Source organism: Meleagris gallopavo, chromosome 2 (assembly GCF_000146605.3).
Source record: "Meleagris gallopavo isolate NT-WF06-2002-E0010 breed Aviagen turkey brand Nicholas breeding stock chromosome 2, Turkey_5.1, whole genome shotgun sequence".
In the NCBI taxonomy this organism is placed as follows: Eukaryota; Metazoa; Chordata; class Aves; order Galliformes; family Phasianidae; genus Meleagris; species Meleagris gallopavo.
Genome location: NC_015012.2, coordinates 33,322,885 through 33,342,649, shown reverse-complemented (window position 1 = coordinate 33,342,649; position 19,765 = coordinate 33,322,885).

Genomic DNA, 19,765 nt, shown 5'->3' with positions numbered 1-19,765 from the left:
TTAGTGGGGAAAATTCCAACTTTAAGCCAGTAACATAGAGCTGCATTTATGGCTGGTGGAAGGCAAACGGTATTTTCTGCCATTTTGAAAGGGGAGAATTGTATTTTTGCTTCATTCCAACTTAGAGATTTTGTTTGTATGCAAATCTGGCTCAATCTCCTGTAGGCTGAGTATTGGTCAGTTTAATTTTGAATTTAGATCAGAAGACCAGGTTGTTTGTGCTGCTACGCAGGTCAGGTGCGGGCTGTGCACTCTGCCATTGCCGTGGAAGTTTTAAAATGTCCTCAATGTTCTCTCATGCATTTGAACAACTTCTGCACCTGCAGTCGCTGTACGCCTCATGGATGACTCGAGGAAGAGCTATAGATTCTTAATCATTTAGAAGCTAGAAGCACAAAGCTAATAAACGTGTATTGAAGAGGAAGAGAGAACAGCAAGGTGATTATTTAAAACAAATTTGAACGTTGGTTGGAATTGAAATTGTGCCTCGTTTCTGGAGCACGTACACCTGTTATTTCCTCAGAAATGATTGTGGTGCTTTCAGTTAGCAAAATGTGTGTGATTCTTGAACAACATGGCTGTCTTATAGTAAAGGTAAGTTGGGTAACACAGCTCTTCCCTGTTTTCAAGTGCCAAACCTATAGCTGGATGCAAGCTGAGGCTTTCAAGAAAAGTAAGAATTGCCTTGTGACAGTTTTGGTTGTGACATCAGAGCCTGTCCTTAATGGCACCCGATTTCTGTTTTGAATCGGTTTCGTGTTTGAGTTAGAAGTAATGTAGCTGTTAAATGAGATAACTTGAACTGCCCTTCAGTAGTGCTCAGGCAGCACCCTAGAAGAGCCCTGGTGCAATTACAGCGGTCCAAAAGTAATACTAAGTACTTTTATCTACTCCGTGAAACGTGATGAATAGGTTCTAGTCTTGCATGACTTCTTTTGGCACATCTGCAATCCATTGGCCTCTTGAATACAACAGCCTGTTTTTATTCAACTCATTGTGTTGCACCGTTCATGTTGCAGTCATTGCGGTTCCTTCTGGGAGTATCTACAACCTGTTCAAAAATCCCTGAGCTGTAAGAACATATTTTTTAACTTACAGTGACTGTGTCAGTACAAAAACTCACCAAGGAAAAAAACTGATATTAATGGTGTCATTAAAAATAGAGGTTCTATACCAGAGCCTTAGAATTGTACCAGTGCAATAACAGACAGCACCCATGCGCATTGCCTGCATGATGCACACAGTTAGAAGTGCTCAGACAAATGGATTGATAATCTCCTTGTCATGTTGTAGTTACTGCAGTCAGTCAGCAGCAGAGCAGCAAAGAGAGGGTCTAAATGAAGTAATCCCTTAATGTCACAGTGAGATGGTAGCCAATTTGTGCTGGAAATAATTTTGTATGCTCCTGGGTACTTTTAAATGTAGAAAACAAATGGAAACGCTATTCAAAATGAGCTGTGTTTATTGGCACCAGATGCTTATTTAATCACTCAAATACCTGACTATAATGCTCCTCACAAAACAAAAGTAACATAAGCGTTAAGCAACAGCTCAACATGAAAGCTGCTCTGGCAGAACTGCTGTAAGAAGGTACAGTTCTAGTGTAAGCAGCTCGTAACCTTACATGAGAGGGCCTCTGTGTAGACTTTATGAAGGACCACACTGGAAAAGATAGTGAACAAGATTAAATTTGAAAAATATTCACAGTGCATGTTTTACGTGGTGAACTTGTGCAGCAGTGGGTTTACGTGTCTCTGGTAGCAGCTTTTCAAAGAAAACAAACTGTAATGGTGCTGTGAAGAGCCACTCTTAAATAACAGTTCTTGAAGCCAGCAGTCACAAGGATACGTTTTTCCGTCTCCTTCTACTCTTTATTCATTTCTCCTTTTCATTGAGGCGTTCAATGTGTGCAGCTGGTCAAGTAGTTCAGCTTGAATGTGTTTCTTCTTAGGTTCTCAGAACACACAGAAAAGAAGGCACCAGCTTTGTTCCTTTGGAAGCCCCTGCACCTTACTTTAAGGAGACTGAAATCTGGATGTTGGGCTGTAAAAGTGGTAACCTCCTTGTGCTTTTTACTGCAGCGACAGGCTGTTTTGTCACTAACTGAAGCTTAATGCAGATGTTATTTCACTGTTCTGGATGTTAGGCTATTTCTGAAACCTTTGAAGGGAAAAAAACCACCATAGTCTAAGTCATAGTTTTATTATATTGTTCATATTACAGTTTCCAATAAACTCTCTGTGCTTCATCCTGCAATGTGAAGTTGAGTCAGGAGAAAAGAAGGCATGAAAGCAGGAGGGAGAGGCTGCACATTGACAAGAGCATACTGATTACCACCACAAGTCAGCTCAGAGCACATAGTGGTAAAAAAGGCAAATGATCACTTGCCAAACAGTACCAACTTTCTTAATACTACAGAAAATTGTTTTGTTCAGCCTTTGTAAATACAGCTGTTTAGAATTCATCTGTGTCAATTCTGAAACAGACATTATATGCGAAGCAATGAAACGGGGATATTTTGCTACAGGACGTTCCTGTTTTGCAATATGCTGCTATTTTCTTGGAAAGAGAAGTGAGCAGAACCTTGTGAGACTAACAGTAAACAATTTCAAATTCAGTACGTGCATCTGAAGAGATAGGAAAATATTACTGAAATTACAGATAGTTTTTAAAAGCGACTGTACCCTCTAACAAAAGGCTTTTGTTCTTCAGGTAGTAGCAAACATTCACGGCAGTGGTTTAACCGTAAGCAGACTGCTGCTTTCTGCTATGCTTGTGCAAAGCTTATAACATGCAATAGGATGCCGAGTTAATAACACATAGGTCAGCGCAGTGACTGTGTAAGTAATGAGAATAAAAGTACAGAGATTGATTCTTGTCCATTGCCTCTCCCTTTACACAAGAGAACAGAAGATGGTGTTGACTGTTTCCTGGTTGCTTCATCCCTTTTATTCTTTCTTGAGTTGCAGAAAACTCCTTCCTTCCCCCCACAGCTGTGCTCAGGGAGCACAGCGATGGCACTGACTAGAACGTGAAACGTGATGTTTGTTTCTCCGAAAGCAAAGCCTTCCTCTCTATCTGAAATGCAGCACCAGAACATCTCTTCCGGGTTCTCAGAACACTTGAAATCTTGTTTGTATTCCTCTTAAAGTATTTGGGGTCTGTTTGAAGTAAAGAAGCAATCCTTTCAAACAAACAAGCTATGGCATTTTATCATCTTCTGAAAGGAAAGTCTGCATGATCAGCATTTCTGCATTAAAAACCTAAGAAAAAGGTTCATTGTTGAAGCATTCCTGAAATGCTTCATCTCATCTCCACTTTTCCAAGGAGCAAGTGCAAGACTTTCTTGGATGAGGCAGAAGAGAACGTCTGAGCCCTTTGCTAGATAAGAATAAATTCCAAATTCAGCTTAACTCCAGCAATAGCTTGTCTTTTACTTTTTTTTCTTCTGCAGCATTCAAACTACACTATATTTACTTTAGATTCCTCTAAGCTTTAAGCAGACCTGTTTCTGGAGACCAGCTGCAGCATGAGCTGAAGATGATGAGCTTCAGGAATAAGCTAAATATTATCATCTGTTGGCGAGCACAACTGTTCTTGTCTGCATTAAAGTTTAAAACGATGGCTGGCTAGAAGTGTTTGAACTGAGCAGCCTGTATCAGACTCAAGTCACGCTGCTTTGGCTAGTCTACCTGGTGTGCATGATAGCCAGAGGTGTTACCTTCATTCCGGCTGCATGCAGAGCTTCTCCTTCATTACCCTCCATGTTTATATACATGAAGGTACTTGTCAGTTAAGCAGCAATTACTTATGAATTCTGTAGTTGTCTTCAAGTCCTCTGCTCACTTATGGTTCTCTGGTTTTGATATCCAGCCTCAGGTCTTGCCAATGATCATAGTTCCAAACAAGTATTTTCATATGCCGAATGCACACAAATGAGCTGGCAAATCAAATTATATTTTGGGGATCAAACACACCTATGTGCCTTTTATCAGCCCTTCTCTGGAAACGCAGCACATACCACTATCTGAATTCATTCGAGTTTCAATATGATTATCAGTAATTACAGACTTAGCCCTGGAAGCACCATTTGCTCACTCGCAATTGCATTAAAAACACTCTCCCCACCCCCGAACAACAGAGGAGGTTGAGGGCATGCTAAGAGCTGCAGAATTGAGAGCACTGCTGGGTTACTGTTATTTTTCAATAGCAATTCTTCTGCTCTTCCTAGCATGAGGGTATGTGTGTGCGTGTAGATATGTGTAAGGAGGAGTTTCTTGTGTAGGTAGATACAGGATCAGATAAATAGGCATTGCTGATTTTATTCCAGCTGTTACCTTGATAGCAATATTCCACCTCAGTCTGAAGCAGCAGCTCCTGCTGAATTCAGACGCCTCTGTCAGCCTCTACTCTAGCACACGTGCAGGTCTTCATTCCTCTACTCCCTGGCTTCTGAGCTTGCTGTGATTTCTAGAGGCTTGCTCTACCCATCCTGTGCAGAATCTCCCTCATCAACTACACTGCCCAACAGCACTCCTCCACACCCCCAAACTGTCCTGTTCAGAGTCCACACAAAGACAACATAAAAGCAGAGATGATCATGTCTAAAGTTACTGAGATGTGTATTGCCAGTAGCTGTTTCTGTCTGCAAAGAAAAGGTTATTTTTTAAGTGTTAAACGACTGCTGCTGCTTACTATACAAAATTCCTAGAGCTGTGTCTTAGTGCACTGTAAGGCTGAGTTGTATTTCCAGCATAAATCCCTTCCTCAGTGCTCTAACCTTTCTCTGTGAACTCCGTCAGTACAAGGAACCCAAAGGCTAGTTGATGCTGCAGTCACCAGAGACATGCAGGCAGTGTTTGGTGGCACCCCTGCAGGTACTGGACATCCATATAGATCAAGCATCCAAGGATGCATTTTTTTTTGTCTGTTCTACCTTTAATTATTTCTTCTGTTAGTTATCCTAATGTTTATATGTTACCTACAGAATAATAAGTTACCACTCATTTGCTAGGTAATATGGTTTCAAAAGTATCAGCACGATGCAATATGGTGTGTTTGTTTGGTTTCTTTACATCGAGCTTCACGAAAGCAATTCTCAACCATCACAACTACTGAGTAACTACTGATTGACGTGGACACCACGGGTCACGTGGACCCAAAGCAAACGTACTCTGTCAATCAGAACCAGTTCCTTGCCTTTGCTGTTCTCGGTCTGGATGATGAAGGTAAAGCCAATTCCACTGCCTCAGCTGCACACACGCAGGACTCGCCCGCTTGCTCCAGAGCTGCAGCAGTCAGTGCTCTGCACCCGTATCCCAAACCCTGGAACATCTCAGGATTCACAGGACCCATCACCCACACATCCCAAAGCAACCAAGTTGTATATTGTACCTGCTCTTTCTAATCACTTTTGTTGTGTGAAACAATAAAGCTGTTTATAAAGAGTTGCAACGTATTAAAGATGACAATGCTGGTCTGTGACTGAACTGTGCGTTCTGGGGGGGTTGTTGCATCATTTGCCTGAAGGCAGAGAGGAAGGGAAGGAAATTCAACAGCCTATGGAACTTGTATCAGTTCACAGGCACTGAAACTTGTAAGCCCAGTACAATTTGCATACATCCAGCAAGACAGAAAGCTTGGTGCAGCACTGACCATTTGTTTCATACCAGCCCTCATTCAGTCACTTAACATCACCACAGACTGGATTTCCATAGCCAACTTCTAGCACCTTTCTGGAGTAAGGAGGAGCTCTTATTTTGAGAGCAGTCTGAAAATAAAACCTGTGAGATGGAGCTGAATAAACCATCAGGATTACATAAGTTTTTGTAGAATGCAGCAAAACACAATTCTAATGCTGAAATGTATTTTGAATACAACCCTTCTGATTTCACAGACAGCACACGGGGAGCTGAGACTGAGGCACTAACAGGAGAAAGAACAAAAGGTGACAGGCATCCTGCACCATGTAATTCTTCACAGTAAGACAGCCTGACCCTTGCTGTTCTTATTGTTTATGGATTTCTTGGTGCAATTTTCTGTTTTAAAGGGCTTAACTGTGAACTGCTTGTGGATAGACTACACTAGAGTACTGCTATTCCAAAGCATATAAGAAAAATGACAGTATTAGAACAGCTAATTTTTGTCCTCTATTTGAAAGCATGTAAACAAGAAATCGAATCCCTACATGCAGAGAAAAATGGAGAAATAAGAAGTGATTTCTGACAGTGAACCTGTGTAAATATACTCCACCAGCATGTTAACTTCAAACTATCAGTTAAATAGTCTGCATTTTGAAAAGATTAAAAAATTATTTGCTCATTTCAGACAGAAGCATGTTCTTGCAATGTGTCTCTTTGCTTGCAAATAATTCTGTCTGCTGCTCGTGACTGCTGGGTCCCTACCTGTGCCAACATAACTGGGCAGAAACAGTTCACTGCATGCCAACTCCCAGAGTGATGAAGGCAGCAGAACTTGAAAGGTTCACAGCAGATACACAGCAGATAAACTGAACAGCGCAAACTATTTTAACCAGGCATTGTGCGACATCTCCCTGGTGGTGTGTAGGTATTGCAGAGAAAGCATAACATATTTTGTGTTGGCGAGGAGCCTAACAAACTAAGACTTATACAAATGGAGGAAAAAACCTACCTTGAGGATGTGGAAGCTGGTCTTCCCAGAGCTGCAACAGGAGTAGGAAACCCACAGGACGGTCTCACTCACACAGGTGTTACTAATACCAGAGATGACAGACCATGCGACCTTCACCTGCAGGCAGTTCAGCAATTTGTTCATATAATTTGGCAAGGATAGAGAAGTTGTACTTGGCTCTAAAGTATGCATGTATCCCCAATTTACTGCAGTGTGGAAGCCACCTCTGAGAAGGATTCACAGCCCAAACCTACCCATAAAGAAGAATCACGCTCCGTTTGTGTATCTGTACACACTGAACATGCCAGACACACAGGAGAACAGGGCAGTGATGTGCACTATGCTAACAGCACAGCGTGTAATGCTGGAGATAGCAAGGCATCTCCTAAATTAATTTTGTGCTCTCCCTCTATACCACCTATCCACCATCTGCCTTTACTCTGCAGGCCCTCTCCTCCAGCAGTAAGAAAAGGCTTCAGACCAGCTTCTCCCTCCTTTGCATTACCATCCCCCCAGTTCATCCCTTCAGACAAGCAGCAGATCAGCATTGTGGCAAATTCCAAGTCAAAAGCTGTAAAAGAAAAGGGAGAAGTGTAGGACTCCCCAGGCCACATGGGGCTGCTCAGGTCTGTGCCAGAACCACCCCCCCTTCCCAACTAGGGCCTAAATAGTTGGCAAGCAAAGTTCAGCAAAGAGACACACGTGTCCCACACAAGCCTCCTTCATACACACCACCACCTCTTATCCAGCATGCCAACAGTGGCCATGTGTTCCACGGCACTGGGAGACTTGGTTTGGGCGGAAGGGGATGACGATTTGGGTGGGACATCATCCTGGCATCCAACAAAGGCAATACTTGGCTGCTTTTTAGGATGAGTGCTGATCAGCCCCTGCAGGAAGCCAGGCTGTGGACAGAACACAGCTGAAGTCCACTGAATCAGTGAACTGACAGTGCCCATTTTTTCCATCTGGGATGCAGAACTTCCTGAAGAAGCCAGCTTTAATTAGTGACCCAACCTGTAGGTGCATGAAGATAAACCTCTTCTCCACGAACAGAAACAGCAGATCTCTTTACCACAGTTTTAGTCTCTTCTTGCTCAATAGGAGCCCTGGGCCACATTATTTCATAGGTTACACCCTGCTAATCCAAGTCAAGCATAGGATGGGGCCCTGAGCGAGTGCCCAGTGCCAAGATGTGACAACTTATCTGCCTCCATGCTGAACTAATGCTTTGGCTCAGTATTTGATATTCACAAGACATGGAAAATGCATGTGATTTCTAAAAGGACAGGTCACTAAATGGGGTCACTGTACATCAGACCAACACCTCCAAGCCATTAGAGTTTCCTAAGGTTAGCTGAAGTGCTGTTCTCCTTCTCACACTAAGGTGGTTTGGGCCAGGCTGGATGTGTCTCTGGGCACCCTGGTCTAGTGGCTGGCAACCCTGCTTGTGGCAGGGGGAGTTGAAACCAGGTGATCACTGTGGTCCTTTTCAGCCCAGGCCATTCAATGATCCTATGAAATATATTTTCATATTTCCTCCCAAGGCATCTGTCCTTTGGGAATGGAATCAAAGCATGCAAGTACGTTTGTAAAGCACCAAAATACTTTAAAATAAATTCAGACTGTTAAGAGGCCTTCTGACAGTATTAATTGCAGAATAACACACACACAAAAAAAACACATTTCTACCAGAAATTAGCATCTGCCTGTGTGTAGGAGACAGCACCACACATTGATTTATTTTACTGAGTGTAAATAATGCCAGTATGCGGCTCCTAGAAAGAACACAAACAAAGGAAATCCAGGAGCTCAAGGTCAGGGTTTAAAGGACCTTTCTTTCATTTAAGTTCTAGCAGTCTTAAAAGCAGAAATTCTCCTCCAGCTTCCATGTTTTCCCCTTTCGTGGCCCAGGTCCTCGGTAGCAGACTAGTTTCACATCTAGATTTATCTAACGATTGATGGATGAAATATATTGAACTGCAGCATTTAGAGCTGAGAAGTAAAGCTGAGAAATAAGAGATGTATCAAATACATAACCTAAAGACTTCTGGCATCTGACCACAATGAAACGTGTTCCTAGATAAACTAGCAGCTCCTTCATTTTGACCACTGAGATTCGTTCCCTTTCCACCAGCATTTAAAAGAGTCTCTCTGGAAATGCTGCAACATCAGAGAAACACACAGGCTTGCGAATGTTTGGGCTGCTAGTGAAAACCTCAAGAAAGAAACAACAAACACTTCAATGCCATGAAAATGAGTTTGCTAGAATTGCTACACAGCAGACTGCAGATGACACTCTCCAAAAAACTTTTAGTGTGATGCTGCTAATAACAATTCTGTAGACAAATTAAATGCACAGCATTATGCAACTGTGTCACACTGCTTCAGAGCACATCAGAATACCCCAAGAAACCAAACCAAAATATGTTTTAGTTTACCAGGCTCTAAAATGAGCCCCCTCCTTAAACAGAGACACAAACCTGAGCTGTGCTTAGGAAAGCAGTCAGTAGCAAAGTTTTAAAGCCAATCCTTTTTTCCTCATCACTTTGTCCTTATGGAAAGGGAGAGGGACTCTGTCTCTTCTGCTGGAGACCCCCTACCCATGTCTCTGCTCTTCTTTCCCTCCGCAATGTCTCCCTGAGAATACGATCTTTTTCTGACAGAAGATGCAACGTTCCCTTCCTTCCCCAGTAGCTACAAGAAGATAAACAAGAAGATAGCTCTCCCTCTCCGCTACAACACGCAGCGCTTCAAACAACCAGAGCAAACCAAGCAGCCCTACCCCTGGTTACAAAGACCATCCACCTGCTACCTCTCACCAGAAAAAGAAAGCAAGAACTCCTCAGCGTAGCTCAACTGACATGCCCTGAATCTACCTTACTGCACTACACCCAAGACAATGAATTTCCTGCAACCAGGGGTAAGTAAAAGGTCACTGAGCATGAATGGAAGACCAGGGGACAATGGGCTACCTGCGTTCAATTCAAAGAGCGTTAAACTGGTGTTTTTGTTGTCAGATCTGATGCACAGCTGAAACATAAGCCACGAAGAGCTACAAAGACAATATTCCTCTTTCCTTTACAAAGGAGCAACTAAACAGAAGGCAGCTGCCAATAAAGCAGCATTTGGTTTAGTCCCAGAAATAACATCTTCTGTAACCCCTAGTCCTTGTTGTCAACAAATGACAATAATAGTGGAATCGAGCTCCCAGCAGTCCCCATGAGCCTAGTGGGAGCACTGGGCCCCAAGTGATGGACACACGGCCTGCAAACATGCACAGAGGCTTTGCTCTCTCTGGGTGGTTTATCTGGGCAGTGGGACCTGTGTGCCACGCACTCAGTAAGCTGTGTGGGAATCAGAGGAAGATGCTTTGCGTTACAGCTCCAGGTTTCTTTGTTTTGTTTTTCAATGGGATGTATGAATCTGTAGTCAAAATGTTTTTAGGAGCTCTCCCTTTTTGCAGCTTCCTTTCCCAGCTGCCAACGTGGTTTAGATCTAAGCTTCGAGAATTTTCATGACTGCAGTGCTGGGGCTGCTCACTGTTTCTAGATATATCCAATTAGTCAGCATGGCTCTGGTGCCTCATTTGTTCTCTCTGTGTCTCCTCCAGTACACTTCCTCTAGAATATCAGAATACAAGAAATAGACTTTGCAAGCCATTCAATGCCCTCAGAGACTGAACCCTGCAGGTTCAACCGTAAGAAATGCTTCCTGAGCAATGAAAATAGGGTTACTGTTTTTTTGTTAATTATAGTTATGCTGTGTCCCCTCTATCTCACAGAATGGCCCAGGTTGGAAGGGGCCTCAAGGATCATAAAGCTCCAACCCCCTGCCACAGGCAGGGCCACCAACCTCCCCGTTTAATACCAGACCAGGCTGCCCAGGGCCCCATCTAACCTGGCCTTGAACACCTCCAGGGACAGGGCACCCACAACCTCTCTGGGCAGCCTGTTCCAGCACCTCACCACTCTCTCTGTAAAGAACGTCCCCTGACATCCAACATAAATCTTCCCTCCCTCAACTTAAAACCATTTCCCCTTGTCTTGCTGCTATCTACTCTTCCAAAGAGTTGATTCCCTTCCTGTTTATAGGCTCCCTTTAGGTACTGAAAGGCTGCAACAAGGTCACCCCGCAGCTTTCTTTCCTCCAGGCTGAACAAGCCCAGCTCCCTCAGCCTCTCTTTGCAGGGGAGGTGTTCCAGCCCTCTGATCACCTTTGTGGCTCTCCTCTGGACCCTCTCCAACAGCTCATCTCCCTATTATCCAAGACAGTGTATTTCGGCTAAGCTGTTCTTCTCTCATTTGGAAACATTTTGCTGACTTTGATTTACCCATCAGTTAAAACAATTACTCAGGAGGCTTCCTATGCAGAGGCAGGATAGGTTATAGCAGTTAATCTGGGGCCTCCACCCTCTGCCCCTCAACATTTCATCACTTCAGGCCATTCCACGTGTATCAATCATGTGTTTGCCGCAAGAAGCTGCATCCATGGAAATGGCTTAAGTAGCTGGAAATTAATTCGTTCTCACTGTTTAATTGCAATAATGAAATTAAACAACGATTATAAAACAGGGAACAGTCCCATACTGTCCAGGTTTTACAAGCTGGACAGCTATGGAAGCCAGAAAACATTAACGAGGCAAAATATCCAAAAGTCTCAAAGTTCTGTTATATACATGCCTACAGTATGCTCCAGGGCAGGAAAATCATCTGCTCCAGCAGCAAAAGCTGAAATCTCTATCAAAGGAAACAGAATTACCTGTTAATGTAGGGGCTACTATTAAAGCTGCATTACCTTCATGATCATTGTGTATCTTGAGAGGAAAGTAAGAGAGGTTGTTTAGTCCAGAACACCTGCAACAATACAAATTCAAACTTCCTTTCAGCTTTGTTTACACAAAAGGAGAAGCTCAAAGGAAGCACATTTAAGATCCAACAGGCTGACTCTTCCAGGTGCACACAGACCCATGCAGACAACACTGGAACTCCAGCATGCATTCTGCTTACAAACTGCTATCACATGTGGGAAGATAACGAACTAACTGGGCAGGATACCTGAACTCCACAGTTAGGTGCTGTGAGATTCTCAAAACCCCTGCTCAAATAGCAGGAATCTACTTTCAAGTGCCCAAATCTTCCCATGCAACACACAGATGGCTTTGTGCGGACCAGGGGTTGCATCAAGTGTGAAGGCGCTTAGAAATCAACTGCTGTTCAATGCCCAAGTCATTTTGTCATGCTAGATCAAGGTGAGAAATTAATGCAATTAATGCATGGTTCACAGTGGTAGCTGAACTGTCTTACATTGTTTATGACTTCTCCTCCTCGTTCCAAGTGCATGGCAGTATCTTACCTTAAGCAATATAAAGAGAAGATCAAATTAATTAGTAGCGAAAGAAAAGGAAAAGAAAGCAGTTCCTCTCATATGTGAGAAGAGTAAGAACTACACAGATAAGGCAGCTCAATTACATTCTTTTTCATCTTAGATTTTAAAAAGCAGAAAAAAGCTCAAACATCGTCAGGAGCGTTTGGTACGAGTCTCTACAGCACTCACAAGTTTAAATGTAACGTAGAAGGATTTCTAACACTTCTAATCCAATGCAAAACATTGGTACCCAGCACTTCCAAGCCAGAGAACTGAAGTGCTTCACACAGCATTCGGAACGCCATGAGTGCCTGAGATCCGTGCTTTGGAGGTGCCACCAGGCAGCAGGACTGCTCGTTATCCTTTGTGCTGCAAAAATCCAAGTGTTCTCTATAAAATGTTACTGCTAGACCTCGCCTCACTTGCAGTTCTGACTACACAGCCTGATTGTGAAGCATTTGTCCCTGAAGGAAGAAAACCTCGAATACAAAGAGTGCCTTCCCTCCTTTGAGTATTCTACACTGAAGCAAACAAAGCCCAACCATTTTCACACAGAACAATCTGGAACGTGTGGATTAAACACAGGTTAATCACCGCCCTCCCAAGCACACTGGCAACACCGCACATTTCATTCACATGGCAAAGAACAGATCATGTCCAAATGAGACTGATGTCTCTTTACAGAGATGTATGGCTGTAAGTGATGCAGTTACCAGGGTGTGCAGTTTGTCTACAGAGCAGCAGTAGCCAAGGCCACGGGTGCCTTTAACCCACCGCAAAGTAACACCATTTTCATTTTGGTTTAAGCTCAAACCTCGTATTCTAAGTTACCATTTATCACCAGCACTTCAGTAAAACTTGAGACACACTCTTCTTCTCTTGCAAATACAGTCCTTCACACACAGTGCCTCAAACGCTTGTTATCATATGGACATAGATTTAGGGAGGCAGCACTGAAGCTGTTTACATGGAAATGCGAGGAGGCCATGCAGAATAAGAATCCTGGTGCCTTGGGATGTTTTAAACTGCAGTATAAACTGGATGCAATCTTCATGTCGTGCATGAATGATGGCAGTTCCAGAAGGACAACATCTCCTGCTGTCACACCAAAGTATTGAGGCTGCCCTTGAAGAGAGAGGAATGCCACCTCCTCTGTCAACAACAGCAATGACAAAACGCTCCTTGCAGCACCTGAATTTCCTTAGCAGTCTTCCACCTACAAAGTGACCAAGCTTGAACTTCTGTTCCCTCACCAAAGTTAGGAGAATCGCAGCAGCCTGCCAGCAGGCGAAGGAAAACACTGTTCTGACCTGCACAGTCTTGTGTTCTTCTGGTTGTTCTTCTTTTTTCCCCACGAACTTGGCCTCTGAGCTGGATTCTCAGCTTCAGTGATATCTTCAGGGAGACCAAGAGCTACAAGTATTGCATCGATGACTACAACAGACCAGCACCAAAATAGCTGTGAAGTCTGACTGCATCAGAAGAGACGCAGATACTATGTGTAACAAGTGTGAACTGGAATGCACAAATGGGAAATGCAAAAGATTCTAGATAAAAGCCAGGACGAGTGTGGCAGAACACAAGGAACACAGTCTTCACAGAAGGAATTCGATAGGCACAGCCATTTTGTACAAATACATGCAGAGAATCACAGACCACAACTCACAGCTCCCCGACACAGCGATCACCTCACGTAGCCCACTGGGGATGCTAGGGAAGTGCATAAGGAGCTGGACCTGCACAGAGATTTTATCAGGTTTGTTCTGCCAGCTCACAGGCTCCAGCCACAGAAGCAAGCTTCAGCAGCAAGGGGCTTAAAATAAAAACAGCAGAGCTTTAGGTTAGACATTAGGAAGAAATTCTTTACTCAGAGGGTGGTGAGGTACTGGCATAGGTTGCCCAGAAAAGCTGTGGGTGCCCCATCCCTAGAGGGGCTTCAGGCCAGGTTGGATGGTGAGCTGGTGGTGGCAGCCCTGCCCACGGCAGGAGGTTGGAACTGGTTGGGCTTTAAGATCCCTTCCAATCCAAGATGATTTTCACATCAAGGATGACCTGGCCCTGCCCACACTGCTGACAAAAGCTGGGCACTAGAGGTCATCTACTCAAAAGGCAAACGGCTGCTTTGACTTGGACAAAAAAGCAAATCCTGTTTCAGCTTTACCAAAAGCAGCCAGGAGACCGGAGGAAAAACAAGAAGCACAGAAATGATACAGAGTGACAGCGTAGAACTAGACAACGGAGGTTCTAATCCAATAGAAGCCGCATGAAGGAGTCACAGACACTCTCCTCTGCAAAGTGGTTTCTACACTCAGCAGCTGCGAGCAATGAAGGTGCAACCAATGCCTTTTAAAAGTTAGACAGGAGCACATGCATCTCAGAAGTTGGAGAACGAATTCCAGGATACAGTGAATAGCTTTGTTGCAGATTCTTCTCCTCAGTGTTTGCATCGTGAGATACCCAAGCTAGAAAGCATTTCCAGAGTTAGGTCTGCAGTCTGACTCTCAAGAGGAGCTGTAAAATGAGAGAAGTTCCAGTTGTTTGTCAGCTTGACAAACACTGAGCTCTTGCAGAGCACGGATGGCCCAGAGGCACTGAGCACCCTTGGCCTGAGGGGTCCCAGCCCTCTGGCAGTAGTTAACTATCAGTGGAGGAGGTGCTCTGAGCTAAACACATTCTGCTGTCCCAGGTGTTAACTGCTGCTGGGCTGGGGAGGGAATCACAGAAGCGAGACCGTCTCTCTAACAGGAACAGGCTCTGCTTTCCAGACTCCACAAAGAATGAAAGGGTGAGCCTGAGTGACACACCAGACTTAACAATCACTGCACTGAACCTGCCAGACATTGCTTTCTAAAATTGCCTCTTCAATTGCTGAATCACCAGAACTGCACTCTCCGCACATGCTGCAACTTATTGTCTGACCTCAGGTGATCAGGCTGCGTGCAGGGCTCCACACACAGTGGGACAATCTCACTACTTCCCTTCTTCTGCTCCAAAAACCCCAAAGGAAATCAAACACCCTGATGTCTGGGAGAAGGAATACCAGATTGAGATTGCCACAAAGCACAGATAGAGCAAAGTTTGTTTTAACACCTGCCATCCATGTTCACTCTGCTGACGTTTCTGTACAGTCAAGGAGCTGACCGCTCTTCTTTCCTTTTTCCTCAACCCACCGATTCCATTTTCATTCCTACCATGCATTAAGCAATGATCCTCACTCCTCCACAGTTCAGTTACCTCCAGCCTACAATTTTTTTCCTCCTAATATTGACACAACCTTTCCAAGAGCGCCTTAGGCACACATTTCCTCAGATCTCATCTCTGCTGCATTGCCCAGAAGATAGATGACAACGGCTGGGCAGACCACGCTGTTCCAACACTGGTCACTTTCATATATATTTAATTTTCTTTCTCCCTTTATCCCGCGTTCCTCTCTTGTATCTCAATCCTATTTTTCTGTCTTTACAATTGTTCAAAAGGTCTTTGGGAAGGGGCTTAGCTTTTCACTACGTACATAGTAAAGTCTTGAATCTGATGCGGTGATACAAATTAATAATAATAGCTGCAGAACAGCAGTAATACTCTCCCCAGTTGCGATCGGCATGCTGGAAAGCTTACTTGATGTTTATAAAGCTCTTTGAGACTACTGGATGAAAGTCAGGGCAGTGATGCACAGGATTTATTGTTCTATTCAGCACTTCAGTATCCAAGGCTGGCATCTATTCTGGTTGAAAAAGATTTTTACTGTATTGTAAAATGGAAACAAAATGAAATATATACAGTGCATGGTGCTTCATATATAAGGCACAGGCAGCACAGAAACAGAATCTCATTATTGAAATGGATGTAGCTGAAGCTGTTACACACAGTAGGTTAAAGACCAGATTCAGTGACCTCTTATTCCATTTAATCAAAATTGTTGGTATATTTTTTTGGCCTTTGAAAAACTATATATACATTTTTTCTCTTCATCGGGTATTTCATCAAAGGTAATAAACCTTTGTAGTTGCTTATGATGTGAGTCTTAGAGCAGACTTGACCAGCAATGAAATGAAAATAAAGTGGATTTATGTTTAACAAACAAAAGCACAGTTCTTCTGTAACACTGTGCATTTAACCACCAGCTCTTACCCATTCAGAGAGGCTGCCCTTCCTCTTCCCCATCACGAGCATCTGTTCCTTTCGCAGCATCCCCAACGCTCTATTTACCAGCGTCCCTGGCAAGTTCCCCCTCCAGCTCTGTTCTTGCAAAGCACAGAGGGGAGACGATGCTGTTTTAATGGTGCTAGTTATGCTATATGCGGTCTTGCTGTTTCTAGGAATAGACATGTTCAGACATCAATTAACATCTAATTGCTGAAATTAATCTTGTTCCTCCGCTACAGATGCCACAGAGATCAAACCAAGCCCATTTACAGCTCTATTTTTAATTTAGTGGAATTACAGCTTTTCCATCCAATGAAAAATAATTAACTGACATGCTGTCCAGAGAGCATACAGTGCACGGATCAGGATGTTTATTAAAAGCAAAACAAGCGGGAAGAGACCATAATTGCTTGTGCCCATGCAAAAACACTTTTGTTTCTGCAAGCCTTCTCCCTTCGTCGTGCCTTCTCACCAGTACTTCACTCCTTCCTACCTGATTTCCAACCTCTGTGCCACCCACAGTCTTTACTCGACAATGACCAAATTGACTTGTTTGCCACTACATCTACTGCCTTACTCCTGGAATTTTCCCATCCCTCTTAATTGCATCCTTCTAAATAACTCTGCACCAACAATTCTGGCTGCTAGCATCCAGACCACTACAATCCAGGGCTTTTCTGAAGCATGAGAAAGCTGTGTGACCGGTGGCAGTGCTGAAAGAACCTATTCCATGCTGTTTCATTCTACCCTAAAGCAAACACGCTTCCCTTAAAAGACCAACATTGCAATACAACAAGAACATAAAGAGAAGTGAGGCCTTCCCAGCACAAAGGTCTCAATGTTCTGTCCAGCTGAAAGCCCCACAGAACACAGAAAGCAGAGACCTTTCCAATTGGATGGCAATTACCTTATTTGTAAATTACACAGAACTTTCTGCTAAGGAAAAGCACTTGCTGTCACCTTGGAAATATATCCTGTGGTATACAAAACACACAATTAACCTTAATGTAAACCCTATGCATAGAAACAGGACTTAGAAAAGCAAACCCTGCTCAAACACACTGCTACATTCAGACATCCCCCTTCTTCCTTTCGTCACACACCTCAAAGGCACAGAGATACCAGCATCCCAGAGCATGAGCTTGCTTCTGTGCTAACAGCTACAGACCCAACTCAACACTTAAATAACAGTTACAGTTAAAGCAGTGCAAACACAGGGAAAGAATTCAAATTGCAAAACACATCAGCAGTTTGGGGAGCACACCACCGGTGTAGAAGTAATGCTGAAACACACCAGCAGCCCCTGCAGAAACGTGCATTAGGTTTTCAAGTCACTTTACGCACTGTTTGTAATAACAGCCAACACTTTACTACGTGGGAGAAAGGGTGCTGCCATGGAAGACTGCAGCATCCCACTTCTGTCTTTTGTATTCAGTTGCAAAGCAAACTGAAGCATGACTTACATTCCCACCTCAGTTTCCCATTTATATGATGATGATACTAACATTCAGACACTTAAAAAAATATTTTACTATTTTGTTTGACAAATGCAGCACTAATTGAGTTTATTCATGCTAGTCACTTCTGTCATACTCATTATCTCTACTTGAGGCCATCACAGCTTTATTAGAGACACCAAAACTGCTTCATAAATTTCAATTACCTGGTACAAATCATTACTACTGTTTTATTAACTCTTGTGTAATTGCCTGTTGTGCACACAATTACAAAGCTAATGTATGTAAATTCCACTTCAGAAGCTCTTTCTGTACCTTTCATCTGCACGCCTAGTACATGTGTGTGCTGACATAGTTTTTTTCATTAGCTTTGAAGTCTCCATCCTGGCATTTTCACAGTACTTACACATACTGGTATGAATTTAGACACTAAAACACTGGTTTTCTTTTGCTTATTTCCAAAGCAGTCATTTGTGTTTCTGAACAGATATACATACATATATTATTCATGCCATTTAGATGTATACAGAAATATTTAAATTTATAGAAAATATAGAAAAAGAGGATCACATCATAATTTCTGATTTTTTTCCTTTTTTTTTTAAAGGAGCAGTCTTAAACATCAGTGAAGTACTGAGATCCCAAATAGGAAAAGCCTTCACACAGCTGTTGCCTGTTGATTTAACAGTCTCCTTTAATAGAACACCTGAAGACTTGAAACATGCACCTGGGGAAGGCAGCATTTGGTTCTGAGCATTTCCCATAGGACCATTACTAATGGCTATAACAACTGTGTAGTCTCTGAGGCAGGGATCAGAGCTCTGGGCTCACAAGCGATTGAAGCCGCTCATGCAGGAGCCAAATTTCCTTTTCCCACATGTTATTCTCTGCATAGTGACAGAGGTAACAAGCACTCTAGTCCTCCCCCAGAAAGCTGCAGGCTTATTTCTAGGAAAGGAGAGAGAGAGAGAGATGTGACTTTGGAAGTCACAACATTTCAAAGCAAGCAATCATTCACTTTCTGCAGTTTCTCTAGCAAGGTACTATACACCAAGGTGACACCTCCATCTCCTCTCCTATGATGAGGATATGTAAAGGAAAAAATAAGAACTCAATTTTGTTTGTAGGCATGTCTGCTCAACAAGGAATTTCATCCAGCCTGTATCCCAGGAGTGTGGAGGCAACTTTCTGAATTAAATACTCAAAATTCCAGTGAGGATGGATGACATACCTTTCATAGAATTATTATGGTTGGAAAAAGACCTCTAAGATGATCCGGTCCAACCACCAACCCATCCCTGCCATGCCCACTGACCAAGCCCCTCAGTGCCACATCCACATGGATCTTCAACACCTCCAGGGACAGTGACTGCACCACCTCCCTCGACAGCCTGTTTCTCCAACACCTCGCCACCCCTTTCAGAGGAAAAATGTGACCTCCTAGAGCCTGTGCCATGCTCAGAACTCTGCCTGGCAGTCCTGCTGACACACCTAGCTCTTCCTACACCTCACTCGAGTGCTGGGTTTGATCCATGCTTTAGACACAGCTCCAAGGACAGCTGCAATTAACGTTTTCTGGCATTTAATAGTGCCACACTTCACTGTGCCAAGTTGTTTTTAGTATCTAGCCCCCAGAAACCAACATAATGAAGCTGCACAGGCCTTCCTCAGAAATTAACAAGCACCTGAAGGTAAACACAGCAATTAAAAAAAAAAAAGTTGCAAGCTTAGAACAGAATCAGCAAACACCTGTGGGATTAGAACCTCTGAGGAGATGTCGGGTAGGCTACAGTGTGGGTACAGGGATGAGCAAGACCCGCACTCCATCCTGGCACAAACGAGAGCACCTCAGGAGCTCCGGCACAGCGCGGTGACGAGGAAATACGCAGCGAGTTACCGCAGCGTGACTGGGCGAGCCGGGAGAACAGCCGAGCGGGGACTCAGTCCTCGTAAACAAGCATAATGACCATGGAATCACTGTCAAATCGAATTATACAAATTGCAGATCGCGAGCCGCAGAGTAGCAGCTTGAACTGGCCGTCGCAGCTTCATTACAGACCCCAGAACCCCACGGCAGCCCGCAGGGAGGGGCTGCCAGCGCTCGGGACTCCGCGACCGCCTCCTCGGCACGGCGGCCCATCCTTACC